Raw genomic sequence first — 18,815 nt, 5'->3', positions numbered from 1 at the left:
CACCACTTTGTGAACAAAAGCCTGAGCAAATTGTCGAACAGTTTAAGAACAACATTTCCTAACAAGCTATTGCAAGGAATTTAGAGATTTCACCATCTACGGTCCGTAATATCATCAAAAGGTTCAGAGAATCTGGAGAAATGACTGCATGTAAGCGATGATATTACAGACCTTCGATCCCTCAGGCGGTACTGCATCAAAAAGCGACATCAGTGTGTAAAGGATATCACCACATGGGCTCAGGAACACTTCAGAAAACCACTGTCAGTAACTACAGTTGGTCGCTACATCCGTAAGTGCAAGTTAAAACTCTACTATGCAAAGTGAAAGCCATTTATCAACAACACCCGGAAACGCTCATCTAAGATGGACTGATGCAAAGTGGAAAAGTGTCCTGTGGTCTGACGAGTCCACATTTCAAATTGTTTTTGGAAACTGTGGATGCCGTGTCTTCCGGAACAAAGAGGAAACAAACCATTTAGATTGTTATAGGCACAAAGTTGAAAAGCCAGCATGTGTGATGGTATGGGGGTGTATTAGTGACCAAGACATGGGTTACTTACACATTTGTGAAGGCACCATTAATGCTGAAAGGTACATACAGGTTTTGGAGCAACATATGTTGCCATCCAAGCAACGCTATCATGGACGCCCCTGCTTATTTCAGCAAGACAATGCCAAGCCACGTGTTACAACAGCGTGTCTTCATAATAAAAGAGTGCGGGTTCTAGACTGGCCTGCCTGTAGTCCAGACCTGTCTCCCATTGAAAATGTGTGGCACATTATGAAGCCTAAAATAGCACAAGGGAGACCCCCGGACTGTTGAACAACTTAAGCTGTACATCAAGCAAGAATGGGAAAGAATTCCTCCTGAAAAGCTTCAAAAATGTGTCTCCTCAGTTCCCAAACGTTTACTGAGTGTTGTTAAAAGGAAAGGCCATGTAACACAGTGGTAAAAATGATGTGTGTTGCTGCCATTAAATTCTAAGTTAATGATTATTTGCAAGAAAACATTTAGTTTCTCAGTTGGAACATTAAATATCTTGTCTTTGCAGTCTATTCAATTGAATATAAGTTGAAAAGGATTTGCAAATCATTTTATTCTGTTTTTATTTACGAATTACACAACGTGCCAACTTCACTGGTTTGGGGGTTTTGTATATATTTAGCAAAAAAAAGCAGAAATATAGCTAAAATTTTATTTCTGCACACTTAAGCAGGACAATCAGCGTTTAAATACTTGTCAATAAGAAACTGCACTTTAAAACAATTTTTTTCTATGTTTTAAAAAGTTTAAAGGCCTTAAAAGGAATGACATTTTCCCCTCCAGTGACAATGAGCATCTTTCACTGACTCCCATCTTGACATTTTCTCCGACACCATTCACAAAATAATAAGCCCCCTCAAAAAAAGTTGTGGTTCACGAGAAGTGGAGTTTTTTATTTTTATTTATTTAATTTTTTTTACATTGAATTGGGAGCTGCCGTGTGGGAGGACAGAAAACAGAGGAGCTCCTCAAGCCACAATCTTGACTTGTGGTCCTTTCCATGTCTGTGATGTCGAAGCCTTCGGACAGACGAGGCATGGTAGGGATGGGGAGGGAGATGACACGGGTTCCTCTCATATCTATCATGTAATGGACTTCAGAGGGAAACACACAACACCGCCTGAGACAAAGAAGGTAATAGATTACACAACGATACGCACGTGCAAGCCTTGGCCGTAACATCCTTGCCGAGCTCCAAATCAATTATTAACTCATATTATGTTCTACATATGGTGAATGTTTATATTCAACTTGGAGAAAGCGAACCACCAGGTTTAAGTAAATAATAAATTAAGGAGCCTTAGTTGGACATTTGTATGTGGGCTGGGTTAACTTAATAAAACCAGGCTTCGGAATGCAAAAGTGATAGCTCTATCCTGGAGGAGAGACTCCATGCTTATCTTAATGTCAACCTACAAGTTATGCTATACATTTGTTGTCTTCCCGGTCACTTGATGAGTGTGCGGAAATATGACCACATCACACTAAGTCTCAAATCCCTTCACTGGCTTCCTGTTCCACTCAGGATCGAATACAAAGTCTCCCTACTAACCCACCAGTGCCACCATGGAAATGCCCCCCTCTACCTCAAATAACTACTCACCCCCCAAATCCTGCTCGACACCTCAGCTCCGGACAGGCTAACCTCCTCCAACCTCCGAGGACAAAGCTCCCAGTCTGTGGAACGCTCTCCCTGACCACCTGAGGGCACCACAGACTGTGAATGCTTTTTAAAAAAGCTTAAAAACCCTTCTTTTAAATAAAAAAAAAAGCCTTTTTTTTTTTTAGATATATGCATACTAGTTCTAGCTATTTGGCTGTTCTAGTTTTTATTTTTTATTATCTTTTTTTAATTTAATTTTTAATACACAGTAGCACTTTGAGGTTGTTTACTCAATGTAAAGTGCTTTATACAAATAAAATCTATTATTATTATTATTATTAGTTCCACACAAACACCTCCTTACATGGTCAGGTTGTACGCTCCTGAATTAACACACACTCAGACCGAGAAAGAAGGAATATAAGACTGCGGTTTGGCTCCTCCAAGTTAGGAGTGCCTCATTTTCTTGGCCTGACCTCGTCCAGGAACTGCAGTCCTGTATCATGACGCTCGCTTGTAACACAGCAACTTTTGGTTCGGTAGAGCGTCTGCGACATCTCTTTTTGATCCAGTCGCACTGCCGTGTCGCCCTTCTGCCCGGACGAGGATGACAAGACCAGGAATACAAATCAATACAAAAAGTGGTTAATACAGACGTCGTCAGACGCTAAACAGATCAAGTTAATGATTATGATTGCAAAATATGAACAAAATAAACCTGTTTGCCAAACGGTCTCAATATGAAATCTCATTTTATTATATCCTACATGTGCATATGTGCAAAGAGTCGTATGTATCCTGATGTAAGCGCCGCACACGTCCGTATACTTGATTGGATTATGCCTGGTTCACACCAACGGCGCTTGCCGCGCTTTAAAGCGGCGAGCAAAGCGCCGTCATTTTTGTCAATTTTTCCACGAATATCCCGATCTCCGAAGTAATGTTATGCTTTGATACGCTCTGATACGCTCTGATACGAATTAGATGCCGCTTTGTTACCGTTCCTCACGATTTGATTCTGCTTTGATATGCTTTAAATCACGCTTTGATACGTTTTATTATGCTTTATTGAACTGTATTATGCTTTGATGCAATCATGACGCTTTAAATCAAGCTCTGACACGATTATCAAGCTCTGTTGTGCATTGTTACAACAAAAATAAGAAAAAAATGTGAAAAACTCAGTATACTGTTTTCCACACATTTTTTATATTCATTTATTTTTTCAATTTCTCTTTTTTTTCCGTTATATTATGTTTATTATTCTACCTTCCTAGTCACGTCCGTTGTGTCCTTGGGCAAGACACGTCACCCTTTGCCTCTGATGGCTGCTGGTTAGCGCCTTGCATGGCAGCTCCCGCCATCAGTGTGTGAATGTGTGTGTGAATGGGTAAATGTGGAAATACTGTCAAAGTGCTTTGAGTACCTTGAAGGTAGAAAAGCGCTATACAAGTATAACCCATTTATCATTTATTATTATTTATTATGTTTTATATCTTCATTTCTTTTATTTCTTTGTCATCTTAATAAATATCTATCTTTCATTTCTTATGCTAGTTGACAACAATAAAAGGCTTTTTTTTTTTTTTATATTCATTTATTTTTTCAATTTCTCTTTTTTTTCCCGTTATATTATGTTTTATATCTTCATTTCTTTTATTTCTTTGTCATCTTAATACATATCTATCTTTAATTTCTTATGCTAGTTGACAATAATAAAAGGCATTTCTTTTATTTTTTATATTCATTTATTTTTTCAATTTCTCTTTTGTTTCATTATATTATGTTTTATATCTTCATTTATTTTATTTCTTTGTCATCTTAATAAATATCTATCTTTCATTTCTTATGCTAGTTGACAACAATAAAAGGCTTTTTTTTTTTATATTCATTTATTTTTTCAATTTCTCTTTTTTTTCCGTTATATTATGTTTTATATCTTCATTTCTTTTATTTCTTTGTCATCTTAATAAATATCTATCTTTCATTTCTTATGCTAGTTGACAACAATAAAAGGCATTTCTTTTGTTTTTTATATTCATTTATTTTTTGAATTTCTCTTTTTTTTCCGTTATATTATGTTTTATATCTTCATTTATTTTATTTCTTTGTCATCTTAATAAATATCTATCTTTCATTTCTTATGCTAGTTGACAACAATAAAAGGCTTTTTTTTTATATTCATTTATTTTTTCAATTTCTCTTTTTTTTCCGTTATATTATGTTTTATATCTTCATTTCTTTTATTTCTTTGTCATCTTAATAAATATCTATCTTTCATTTATTATGCTAGTTGACAATATAAAAGGTGTTTCTTTTATTTTTTATATTCATTTATTTTTTCAATTTCTCTTTTTTTCCGCTATATTATGTTTTATATCTTCATTTCTTTTATTTCTTTGTCATCTTAATAAATATCTATCTTTCATTTCTTATGCTAGTTGACAACAATAAAAGGCATTTTTTAATTTTTTATATTCATTTATTTTTTCAATTTCTCTTTTTTTTCCGTTATATTATGTTTTATATCTTCATTTCTCTTATTTCTTTGTCATCTTAATAAATATATATATTTCATTTCTTATGCTAGTTGACAACAATAAAAGGCATTTCTTTTATTTTTTATATTCATTTATTTTTTCAATTTCTCTTTTTTTTCCATTATATTATGTTTTATATCTTCATTTCTTGTATTTCTTCGTCATCTTAATAAATATCTATCTTTCATTTCTTATGCTAGTTGACAAAAATAAAAGTCATTTCGTTTATTTTTTATATTCATTTATTTTTTAAATTTCTCTTTTTTTTCATTATATTATATTTTATATCTTCATTTCTTTTATTTCTTTGTCATCTTAATAAATATCTATCTTTCATTTCTTATGCTAGTTGACAATAATAAAAGGCATTTCTTTTAAACGTAACATATTCTCTTTATTATTAACATTTTCATACAGAAAAATGATAGACAGTAATGTCAAACTGCAACATCAAACAGCAGAAGTACAGAAACAATGATCATCGTATAAAAAAGGCAAAGATGCAAAAGAGAATGGATTTGTAATTTTACATAAAGTTTCAATGTCACTAGTCAATATCACAGTCACTTCCTATTGAGCTTTGAACCAAGATCTGTTAAGCTTTCCTACGCTTTGAGTCAAGCTTTGCTGAGCTTTGTCAGGCTTTGTCACGCTTTCATACTCTCTCTGCGCTTTATTCCATTCTTGACGGAGCGCAGAATTTTTTTAAACCGTTTAAAAAATTTTGGCGAACTTGCCGCATGTTGTAGCTTCACTACAAGCTTTCCCACGATCCATTAGGACCCTCACGCTTTAATCAGGCTTTGTTACGCTTTAACGCCGCTTTGCATGCCGCTTTAAAGCGCCGTCAAAGCGCCGTTGGTGTGAACCTAGCATTAGCAACAGAATATCCCCCACGTGGCACTGATACAATATATGTCAGGTTCAAACACTGATTACATCTATTAAACAATACAAGAGGCAAAGAATTAAACAGAGACAGAATTCAATTTGGACTCAATATTGAGGAGAGTCGTCTGTACACTGTACCCTTGTACTGTATCTCAGCACGCTCTGCCAAAAGATTGCACGCCTCCTTCTTTTGTTTTGGACCCTCCCCGACCACATGGCCACCATGTTTCCAAAGGACAAAGGTCACAAAAAGTTAACAGAAAAGGTCGTAAACAATTCACAGAAAAGGTCAGTTCAAAAAGACGTTCGTAAAATACTTCAAAAAGAGTTTGTCTGGAAATTGGGCAGATCCTGCCATCTCTCCGCTTTGAAGTCCTTGGGTTAGAACACTGTCTTTCTGTTTATTACCAGGTCGCCTACCTAGGTTCCATTCTAGAGGCTAACCTTTCCTGTGATAAAATGGCAACCAAGGTAATCAAAAAGGTTAACCAACGAACGAGATTTCTCTACAGAATCTCCTCTCTGGTCAACAAAAGCACCTTGAGGATTCTGGCGGGAACTCTCGTTCAACCCTTTTTCGATCACGCATGCACCTCCTGATGGGCAGCACGGTGGCAGAGGGGTTAGTGCGTCTGCCTCACAATACGAAGGTCCTGAGTAGTCGTGAGTTCAATCCCGGCCTCGGGATCTTTCTGTGTGGAGTTTGCATGTTCTCCCCGTGACTGCGTGGGTTCCCTCCGGGTACTCCGGCTTCCTCCCACCTCCAAAGACATGCACCTGGGGATAGGTTGATTGGCAACACTAAATTGGCCCTAGTGTGTGAATGTTGTCTGTCTGTCTGTGTTGGCCCTGCGATGAGGTGGAGACTTGTCCAGGGTGTACCCCGCCTTCCGCCCGATTGTAGCTGAGATAGGCTCCAGCGCCCCCCGCGACCCCGAAGGGAATAAGCGGTAGAAAATGGATGGATGGATGGATGCACCTCCTGGTACCCTAGCACCTCCAAAACCCTCAAATCTAAACTCCAAACATCCCAGAACAAGCTAGTCAGGTTACTTCTAGACCTCCACCCCAGATCCCACCTCACTCCTACCCACTTCTCCAAAGTGGGCTGGCTCAAGGTGGAGGACAGAGTTAAACAACTTGCACTGAGCCTAGTCTATAAAATCCACTACACCTCCCTGATACCGAAGTACATGTCAAACTACTTCCTTAACGTAAATGACCGCCATAAACACAACACCAGGGGGAGCTCCACTAACCACGTTAAACCCAGATTCCGAACTAACAAAGGTCTTAACTCATTCTCTTTCTATGCCACATCAATGTGGAATGCGCTCCCAACAGGTATAAAAGAAAGGGCATCTCTATCCTCCTTCAAAACCGCAATAAAAGTTACAACCCTAAACTAACACCCTTCCCGGATTGCTAATAATCAAATGCAAACAATCAAATGCAGATACTTTTTCTTATGCCTTCTGATCTCTCTCTCTCTCTCTCTCTCTCTCTCTCTCTCTCTCTCTCTCTCTCTCTCTCTCTCTCTATGTCCACTACTTGCTGTCCATATCCTACCCCCCCCCCCCTCCACACCCCTGATTGTAAATAATGTAAATAATTCAATGTGATTATCTTCTGTGATGACTGTATTATGATGATAGTATATATGATAGTATATATCTGTATCTGAATCAATTTAAGTGGACCCCGACTTAAACAAGTTGAAAAACTTATTCGGGTGTTACCATTTAGTGGTCAATTGTACGGAATACGTACTTCACTGTGCAACCTACTAATAAAAGTCTCAATCAATCAATCAAACCATACATGAGAGAAAACAGGAACACCTTCATCTTGCTTCCCCCCCCCTACACAGTGGAGTTTTATGAGCCATACTCTTGGTAGGTTTCAAAGACAGCTTTTGTCTTCTCACCAGACCCTCAATGTAACACAAAGTTTTTGTGATAATTTAGAAACAAGTATTCTAACAATATCCATCCCATACTATTGTGGCACCGACAAGAAATGGTCATGGGAGGTCACTTTTTAATGAGAGCTGTAGCAAGTCACTAGAGGCTTGACAAAGAGTAAACGTTAACAGGGAGGTCATTACACAGGACTCCAACCACATAGATAAAGGATGGGAAATATATAAGTAAACACGTAAAAGCGAGGCATAAACCTGGCATGCAAAGACATAACAAAGCAACTTGCAAGATAACAACTGTTTGATTTCCACCACTTTTGGGACTGCTTTTTCCACTTATTTTATTTCAATCACCGCCTTTCAAACTGCTCATTGAATAGTCACACATTGAAATTAGCTTAGAATGATTGCTTATTGAATGTTCTTGCTTAAAAGGGAACAGCATACATTTTTCCAGTAAAAAAAAAACTGGCAACTCAAATCTGTGGTCATTTTTTTACAGTGTTCATACATTATCATTTTTACATTATTAAATAATATTAAAGGCCTACTGAAATGAATTTTTTTTATTTAAACGGGGATAGCAGATCCATTCTATGTGTCATACTTGATCATTTCGCGATATTGCCATATTATTGCTGAAAGGATTTAGTATAGAACAACGTCGATAAAGTTCGCACTTTTGGTCTCTGATAAAAAAAAAGCCTTGCCTGTACCGGAAGTAGCGTGACGTTGTCAGTTGTTCACTTCCTCATATTTTCCTATTGTTTTCAACGCAGCTAGAGCTATTCGGACCGAGAAAGCGACGATTACCCCATTCATTTGAGCGAGGATGAAAGATTCGTGGATGAGGAACGTTAGAGTGACGGACTAGAATGCAGTGAAATACATATCTTTTTTCGCTCTGACCGTAACTTAGGTACAAGCTGGCTCATTGGATTCCACACTCTCTCCTTTTTCTATTGTGGATCACGGATTTGTATTTTAAACCACCTCGGATACTATATCCTCTTGAAAATGAGAGTCGAGAACGCGAAATGGACATTCACAGTGACTTTTATCTCCACGACAATACATCGGCGAAGCTCTTTAGCATGAGCTAACGTGATAGCATCTGTCTCAAATGCAGATAGAAACAAAATAAATAAATCCCTGACTGGAAGGATAGACAGAAGATCAACAATACTATTAAACCATGGACATGTAACTACACGGTTAATAATTCTCAGCCTGGCAAAGCTTAACAATGCTGTTGCTAACGACGCTAAGGCTACTTTAGCAACTTAGCAACCGGACCTCACAGAGCTATGATAAAAACATTAGCACTCCACCTACGCCAGCCAGCCCTCATCTGCTCTTCAACACCCGTGCTCACTTGCGTTCCAGCGATCGACGGCGTGACGAAGGACTTCACCCCAACACAGATGTGGTTGGCGGCTAGCATCGGCTGGTGCGTCTGCTATTCAAGTAAGTCCTTCTTGTTGTGTTGCTACAGCCAGCCGCTAATACACCGATCCCACCTACAACTTTCTTCTTTGCAATCTTCATTGTTCATTAAACAAATTGCAAAAGATTCACCAACACAGATGTCCAAAATACTGTGGAATTATGAAGTGAAAACAGAGCTTTTTTGTATTGTATTCAATGGGGAAGCCATACCTCTGTTCCCCGGGCTACGTCACACGCATACGTCATCCTCCAAAGGCTTTTTCAACCGGAAGTTTAGCGGGAAATTTAAAATTGCACTTTATAAGTTAACCCGGCCGTATTGGCATGTGTTGCAATGTTAAGATTTCATCATTGATATATAAACTATCAGACTGCGTGGTCGGTAGTAGTGGCTTTCAGTAGGCCTGTAAAGGTCAAAAGACATGTGATTGCATGTAGTAAACATGTTTTCCTGTCAAAATGTAAATAACAAATACATTAACTAAGAAAAAATAAAGTGCTTTATTGATGCATATTATCTCTAGGCTTTTGCAGGCCATATAAAATAACATGGCGGGCCAGATTTGGCCCCCGGGCCTTTAGTTTGACACCGGTGATCTAAACTGCCTCAATAATTTTTGCCTTGATGCATGATGGGAACAAGGAAGTAGAGGGGAATGTTAAAGTAGACCTCAACCCTCACTACATTACATGTATTACCTGTACATATGCTGTTATGCAATGCAGTTTGCTGAAAATGATGGAGAGCGTCACTCGACATAGCAACTGATGCGGTGTTCAAAAATTGGAATTGCCACAAAACACATTTTTGAATATTCAACACTCAAGTGCCATCTGGCGGCTAAAGTGGATAGTGCACACCCCAATTAGTCAGTAAATCCCTTTCCTACTGTTACTGTTGGTCAGTAACAATACCATTTTTTGGATCAAGCACAGTGAAAAAGTGATGGACCCACTCAATATGACCGTGTACATGTTCATTTCCAAATCCAACACCTGCATCAGAACAAAGCTGTTCATTAGTCTGCAGAAAAAGCAGTGTTTACACTTTGGAGAGCTGTTGCACCAGGTGGATTGACATGAATCATGGCTCTAACATGAGAGATGTCAATTGAAAAAAAAGCAGAGGATTATCAAACTTCTTCAAGAAGGTAAATTGTCAGGTTCAAACACCCAACTATCTATTAAACAAGACAAGAAGCAAGGAATCAAACAGAGACAGGATTCAATTTAGCTCATGAGGAGAGCGTGTCGACCTGAACCCTCGCACAGTATCGCCCCACGCTCTGAGGAAAGGGTTCCACGCCTCCTCCTTTATTTGGGCATTCCCTGATTACATAGCTGCAGCTGCTTCTAAGGGGAGGGGTCATAAACCGCTGCACTGGGTCATAAACACTTGAAGCAAAAAGGTGCTTGGAGCGGTGTCAGGTTTGCCCCCTCTCTGCTTGCAGATTCCGGGTCCTGATAAGGTCCTTCCTGTGGCTGTCCAAGATCTGAGAAACCGACACCTCTACGGCGCATTCCATCGCACACAGTGGAGGTTTGCAAGCTGTCTCCCTTTTGCTTGATAAGATCGAAGACAGCTTTTGTCTTCACGCAGCGCAACCTGAGCTCATAGCAAACAAGTTGGAAGTCATATTCAGTGATGAATCCTCCAAAAATTGCGTTGGGCAAGGTGATAATTCTGGAACTTTTGTTTTTGGTGCCTTTCCAATACGTTTTACGAAGAAGACCGCCTGAAGAAAAGGTGCACATTTCCACAGTCACAGGTGATATGCGGCCTCATGTCAGGTAATGGCTGTCATTAAATATTCAATAAATACACAAGTATATATTGGCATTTTGGACACTTTTCTTATTCCTCTTGAAGTGAATTATTTAACTCATTCTATGTTTTGCATATGGAGAATGTTTATATTCATCTTGGAGAAAGCAAACCAGTTTAACTAGTAGGCATTTCAGTTTGGGCACATAGTAACATAGGGCCCTTTAGTACTGACATTTGTGTGGGGATTGGATTAGTTCTCGCAGAAGAAAAGGCAAAAAAAAATGGCCTTTGGTATGCACAGGTGATGGCCCTATCCGTGAGAAGAGACTACATGTTTAGCCGGCATCTGTTTTCTTTCCAGTCACTTACATCCCCTCTATGAGTATAAAACTGATGGTTTGGCACCTCCAAGTTATAAGTGCCTCCTTTTTGACTTGACCTCCTCCAGGAACTGCAGTCCTGCATAATGACACTCGCTTGTAATAAAGCAACTATTTGTTCAGTACAGCGTCTCCGACAACGGTTTTGATCCAGCCACACTGCCGTGTCGCCCTTCTTTCCGGGCGAGGATGACAAGACCAGAAATAAACATCACTCTAATCAAAATGATGTTTTTTGAAGCAAGCATTGAGCAAAAACTGTTAAAACTTCCCTTGAAGAAAGATACATGGAGCAGAACCGACCGCTGGTATAATCAAAGCTTTTCGATACAAGCTAATGTAGTTTGATAACTGATTATTTGTGGATATCAGACTGATACCCAATATTTTTTTGCAACTTTGTTTCGATAACAATGTCATGCATATCTACAATATCTATTACATTTGCACCGGCGCTGACACGGGGGGCGTACTGGTTACACAATAAACGCGGGTCAAATGGATAAGTGAATTAATCAAGTAGGCGCTGTGGTGTAGCCATGGAAACGGCTGTTGCTTCCAGGCTCTCGGTTGGACTGAATTGAAAAAACTGAAAATATGTTTGTCGTAAAAGAAAGAGAACCTCACAACACTCAAAGTTGCAGTATTATTCAAATAAATGGGTTTTACATTTGATCCAGATTGACAGTACACACTCAACTGGTCCTTCATGCTTCATCACTTTTGTTTTAGCTTGAAAAGTTTGCCTCGCTGAAAATGCTGATGAAATGCAAATGAAACCGGAGGGAGTGAATCAGGAGGTGAAAAGGTTGTAAAAAAGCAGAATTTGGTGAGCAAAATGTAAATTCTTATGAGTATTCACTACATTAGTTCATTAAAAGGAGTTTGCGATTACAAAATAATTCAATGAACTTCAGGGACATACACACATCCCTTTTTATATCTCTCCGGAGATGTTCAATCGGATTGAGGTCTGGGCTCTAGCTGGGCCACTTAAGAACATTCACAGTTGTCCTGAAGCCATTACCTTGATATCTTGGCGGTGTGCTTAGGGTTATTGTATTGCAGCGCCGCTGCCTTGTGGGTTAGTCTGGGAAGACAAAAGGCTAGGGGAGCACACCCTGAGAGAAAAGCAAGTGCTGGTAGGCGCACCATAGGCGGTCCTCCGACAGACCGGAGCTTCGGCAGCCTCCTGCAGCTGTGAGGAGGTGCCGGTCGTCCTGGGTTCCCCTAGCCACCGGATACAGCTCCCCACAGCGAAGAAGTGACGTTGGAGTCTGCGCGTCTCCCTTGTGGAAAAAGACCTCAACGGCGGAGTGGGCGGATGATGGTTCCATAGAAGCTCCACATCGGTCACAAAGGCGGAAGAAGGCTGCAGCAAAGATGGGCCCCCAATTGTCTTGGTCTCCATGCCATTGGACCCTGGCCTTCTCTTTGCCAAGGACAGTGTGGTGGCTGTCTGTGCACCAGTCTCCCCACTTTAAAAGATTCCACGCACAGGCGTTCTCCTGAAGGCAATCCCACCAACAGGAGGACAATCATACTCCTTTCGAGTGATCGCCGGTGAGTTCAAGAGCGCTCTCGAGCGGGTTTTCATCCAGGATGTTTTTGACAATGCTGCATACATCTTTCCCTCTATCCTGACTAGTCTCCCAGATCCTGCCGCTGAAAAACATCCCCACAGCATGATGCTGCCACCACCATGATTCCCTGTAAAGTTGGTATTGGTCTGGTCATGAGCGGTGCCTGGTCTCCTCCAACCATGACACCTGGGATTCACGCAAAAGAGTTCAATCTTTGTCTCATTAGACCAGAGAATTTTGTTTCTCATGGTCTGAGAGTCTTTCAGGTGCATTTTAACAAACTTTTGTGAATGAATGGCTTCCATCTGGCCACTCTACCATACAGGACTTATTGGTGGATTGCTGCGGATGTCATGTCTGGGATCATGTTTTGTTTAAGTTATGTTCTGTTTGGTTTTTGGACTCTTTTTAGTTCCTGCTTTTTCACTCCCTTGTCTTGTTTCCATGGTTATCCATTAGTTTCACCTGTTCCACGTTTGGACTCACGCACCTGTCACCAATCATGTCACTGTTATTTAAAGCCTGTCTTTTTCTGTTGGTCGGCCTGGCGACATTAACTCTGTTTACCTCTGTCATTTTCATGCCCTGCTTATTCCATCGTTTATGCTTCTTGCCATGCCACGTACGTTTTTGTTCTGCTCATGTCACAGTAAGTGTTTATTTGTTTCACGCCCATAGTTTTTGCCCAAGTGCTAGTTTTGTTTCATAGCCAAGTTTGTTCTCCGCCTTGTGCGCGCCTTTTGTTTGTACCCTTTTTGTAGTCAGTGTTAAAATAAAAATATGTACTCACCTTCACGCCTTGTCCACTCCAACTTTCATTGCAACTCGGGAAAACGAACAACCCATAGTCCTCGCCATGACAGCAGAGATGATTGTCCTTCTGGAAGGTGTGGCAAATTATACCGTGTACATTTTTCTTATATGATTGTGAACTAGCATGCATTTGTATTAGGTCATAGAGTCTTTTAGAGGATTATTCTATTGAGGAAATATGCCCTTAGATAGCTTCAGGTGCAGATGTCCATCACAGTTCATCCAGAGAGTGGTGGCACCTGCAACCCAGGACAACTGGAATCCGAAAGGAAAGCAGGCTTGGATTTTAGGAGTGATTATAAACACATTAGCAACGTCTGGTGGGAGCCCCCGCAGGTAGGAGTAGAGATCAGGGGTCGGAGGTCACCTGTCTCAAACTGAGCAGGGGGATAAGGTCAGGAAATAGATTGACTGGCCAAACAACAAACTGGGCTTTGTCCAGACTGGCCGGCTCCAAGGCTAGGATTACAAAGAGTAAGGGTCTTCGTGTAAAAGGTATTTAAGGACAGTGGTCCGAGAGGACATGAGGGAGAGTAATCAGGGCCACACTCTTCCTCCTGGAAGCTGCAGTTCCAGTCTGAGGCTCGCTGAAACAAATAAAGCTTTTTGTTCGACGATTCCTCGTTGGCGTCTTCTTGGCTCATCACCCATCACACAGTCACTCTGTCCTGGGAGAGTGACACGACCAACAAATATACAACAAAGGTTCTCCTCTCTCCACAGAGGAATGTTGTAGCTCTGACAGAGTGACCATCGGGTATTTGGTCACCTCCCTGACTCGGGTCCTTCTCCCCCGATCGCTCAGTTTAGATGGTCAGCCAGCTCTAAGAAAAGTCCTGTTGGTTCCAAACTTCTTCCATTTACGGATGATGGAGGCCATTCTGCTCATTGAGACCTTAGGGCAGCAGATATTTTTCCGTACCCTTACCCAGATTTGTGCCTCCAGACAAACCTGCTTCGGAGATGGACACTATCTTCGTTCTTGGTTTGTGCTCTGCCATGCACTGTCAACTGTGGGACCTTGTATATAGACAGGTGCGTGCCTTTCCAAATCATGTCCAACCAATCGAATTTACCACAGGTGGACTCCAATTAAGCTGTAAGGCCATTTCTTCCCCCGTGTTGTTGGCTGCAGCCGAGTCGCTAAAGGTGCCAAATGCAGGAGTTGCAGACGTACATCTAACCTGGCTGCACTCTTCAGCCATGAGAAAAATCCTGTGTTGAACCAGGTGCTTTGTCAGATTAGAAGTATTCCCGTCACTTGCCTTGATTTTGGCGTCACAAATACTGCAGCGAGCGTAATTTGCATTGGCATCGCATTTGGAAAAGATGAGCCACACTTTAGAGCGTTTTCTATTTGGCATGGTTGGGTTTTTGTCCTTAAAGGCCTACTGAAACCCACTACTACCGACCACGCAGTCTGATGGTTTATATATCAATGATGAAATCTTAACATTGCAACACATGCCAATACGGCCGGGTTAGATTAGTAAAGTGCAATTTTAAATTTCCCGCAAAATATCCTGCTGAAAACGTATCGGTATGATGACGTTTGCGAGTGACGTCACGGATTGTAGCGGACATTTTGGGACACCATTGTGGCCAGCTATTAAGTCGTCTGTTTTCATCGCAAAATTCCACAGTATTCTGGACATCTGTGTTGGTGAATCTTTTGCAATTTGTTTAATGAACAATGAAGACAGCAAAGAAGAAAGCTGTAGGTGGGAAGCGGTGTATTAGCGGCCGGCTGCAGCAACACAAACACGTAGCGGCTACGTCGTAGCCGGTGTTTCATTGTTTACATTCCCAAACGATGACAGTCAAGCTTTACCATTGGCCTGTGGAGAACTGGGACAACAGAGACTCTTACCAGGAGGACTTTGAGTTGGATACACGCTACCGTGAGTACGCAGTTGCGGCTTCCAAACATTTGATCGCTTGCCCGTACGTGCGTGCCGCTATGTGCATGTCACGTATGTAACTTTGGGGAAATATATGTGCTGTATGAACTTTGCGGAGGTGAACGGTACTTTGGGCTGTGGGATTGAGTGTGTTGTGCGGGTGTTTGATTTATATTGGCGGGTTATATGGACGGGAGTGGGGAGGTGTTTGTTATGCGGGATTAATTTGTGGCATATTAAATATAAGCCTGGTTGTGTTGTGGCTAATAGAGTATATATATGTCTTGTGTTTATTTACTGTTTTAGTCATTCCCAGCTGAATATCAGGTCCCACCCGCCTCTCACAGCATCTTCCCTATCTGAATCGCTTCCACTGCCCTCTAATCCTTCACTCTCACTTTCCTCATCCACAAATCTTTCATCCTCGCTCAAATTAATGGGGTAATTGTCACTTTCTCGGTCCGAATCGCTCTCGCTGCTTGTGGCCATGATTGTAAACAATGTGCAGATGTGAGGCGCTCCACAACCTGTGACGCTACTTCCGGTACAGGCAAGGCTTTTTTATCAGCGAACTTGCGAAGTTGCGAACTTTTCGATGTTCTCTACTAAATCCTTTCAGCAAAAATATGGCAATATCGCAAAATGATCAAGTATGACACATAGAATGGACCTGCTATCCCCGTTTAAATGAGAAAATCTCATTTCAGTAGGCCTTTAATAGGTTGCAAGATTACTAAGAGCATGTTTGAAATCGCCTGTTGTCCTCTCAAGTGCTAACAAGTACTCGCCACTCGCAAGTGCTAATTCAAACAGACGTGACGTCACACGCAACCCAGGCACCGAAACATAGCATCACTGGATCTTACGTGAACCGGTGCCCGGTAGTACCGTCTGGTTTCGGTCGGTGCCAAAAAAGTACCGGATCCGGTGCCCATCCCTAGTGACAAAGCATATTCGTAATATAATATAATACATGTTTTGCGTAGCGCTTTTATTTCGAAGCAGAAAAATTGATTGGTTTGAGAAAGTGTCTTGACATGTTTTGATGTTGGATTGACTGTGTGGAATTAAAAAAAAGTCTCCTTTTGACTTCCTGCCAATCGTCTTTCATTTCTGCTGAACTTTTATGTCATCTTACTTACTAAATCAGTCACAGTAACAATCTAAATCTAATCTTCACTGCACCTTAACCGTAATATGAACACGGAAGTGAAGCACCACCCACCTCATTCGACGTGCGCAGCAGGCGTTTTCTGCAGGGATGTCGCCTCTTCTCACAGCGGAAAATAGTCTTTTCATATTAAATTTCCATAAGATAGACAACATTCCTTTGTCCATATTTGCTGACTTGTGACTCATCAGTAACAAGTGAACTACAGGCAGGTTCCCCCCGCTACAGCACCGCCCGAGGGTCAAAAAAGACCCGTGTGTGTATCGCCCGTTAAAAAAATCAGTGTATATATTAATGTGACATTTTACTGCAAACATATTTCTAGCCACTTCCTGCTCTGTCTCTAAAAGGAATCTCCCACAATGTTAGTGCTTGTCTTAAAAGGCAGAGGTACCGGGTTCAAATCTTTGTTGGGAGTTGATTTAGAAAGGTGCGGAGGGGGGCGTGGCCTGCGGGCCTGCCGCGGAACGGGGTGTGCCAGGACCGGCCTCGAAGACAGCGACAGGTGCGTAGATGGCCCAGGTGGGCCTTGTTATCTAATCACCTGTCGCCATTATTAGCAGCAGCTGGGAGGAGACACGTTGTTGGAGCTGGACAGAGACACGGACACGAAACGACCCTGCACTAATTTATGCAAATAAAACAGTATTGTAACCCTGATCCGGGCTCTCCTGGCAGTGTGTGGTGGTCTGCAGAACCCACTAGAAGGCATCCTCTACAGAAGGTTTATAATTTTATGTTGTAATGATGTTAAAACTGTTATTTTGCACTAAAAAATATAATTTTTGGTATTATATTTGTATATTTCGTACTTGCTGAGGTAGTTCTGTTGTTGTTGTTGTTGTCTATCTCTGTCTTGTCCCCATAATTTCCCCCTCTGTCTTCTTTTTCTTCTTCTTTTTATCCCCTCCTATTGCGTTCTGGCTGCGCCTAACACAAGATAAATCCATTTAATAAAGTCTAATACAAATAAGGCAACAAGAGAAGTATCACATACTTCTCTTTTGTCAAGCAATTCTAAACAGCAGATATGGGCTTCTCCATCAACAATATGATTTGCCTGAGTGGCTGGACAGGATGTTAAAAACATAACAAAACAAAGCGGTGCAACCCAAAAGGACATAAACACACATTTGTATTCTTGCTGTAGGAGCACTTGCATTCAGAGGAGAGGGGCAACAAGTCCATGTTTAGATACCAGTTTTGTGAATTAAAAATGACAGAAAGTGGATTGTTACGATCATGGTTTGGATGTCAAAGATGTTTGGTAATGTAATCTGTGATATTTCCACCTGAATAAATGCTTCTGATATTCCGTACATTCCTGTTGCACAAGTTAATGGTATTCATATCGCTATATGACAATGTTTGCACCTTCTCTAATGAGTAATAAAGTGTAATATTCAGCCTGCGAAACATGTTGTAATCGAGCACTATCAACCAGAACATGTTATGCACAACATATGGACCTGTCAGAAAATGTTCCGCTCCATATTGCTCAACTAATGTACTAGCATTTATCTAGATAGAATACCGTATTTCCTTGAATTGGCGCCGGGGCGGTAATTAATTTAAAACCTCTTCTCACTCCGGCGCTTACCAAAGGCATGCGGGATAGGTAAGCATGCGCTAATTATTTTAAAACCTCTTCTCACTCCGGTACTTACCAAAGGCATGCGGTAAATTTAGGCCTGCGCTTTGAGTGTGATGTAAGGATACCATCATGAAAGGCACATTTAATTTAAAAAAAAACGTTATTATGGTCTTACCTTTACTTATAAATGAAGTCCATGCGCAGCTGCTTCTGAACAAAAGCATCGATAACTTGTTTATAGAAGTCTTCCTTATCTTTCTTCAGTTTTAAAAGTCTCTGTCTCGATGGAGACCTTCCTTTAATTATTACCTCCTGCTTCGATTGAAAGTCCAGTTTAAAAAACAGTTTTATTTTAGATATGTAATCCTCCATGTTAAAAGTTCAGGCGAGAGGAAAAAATAAACGATCGCTGCTCACTCTTGCTGCTTGTTGTCACTTCTTCTGCAGCCGAGTAGTCACAAGAAGGATCACTAGCGCCCTCTACCACCAGGAGGCGGGAGTCATTTAATGACTCATATTTGACACACGCAGCTACGGTATATTAATAAAACATAGCTGCTTACTGTTCTTTTCAGCATATTCAATAGCTTGGACCTTAAATCCTACTGAATAGCTTTTAATCTTCTTCCCTTTATGCGATTTCAAATTGTTGAA

The sequence above is a fragment of the Entelurus aequoreus genome, linkage group LG21, assembly GCF_033978785.1.
Source record: "Entelurus aequoreus isolate RoL-2023_Sb linkage group LG21, RoL_Eaeq_v1.1, whole genome shotgun sequence".
In the NCBI taxonomy this organism is placed as follows: Eukaryota; Metazoa; Chordata; class Actinopteri; order Syngnathiformes; family Syngnathidae; genus Entelurus; species Entelurus aequoreus.
This window is presented reverse-complemented; position numbering follows the sequence as displayed.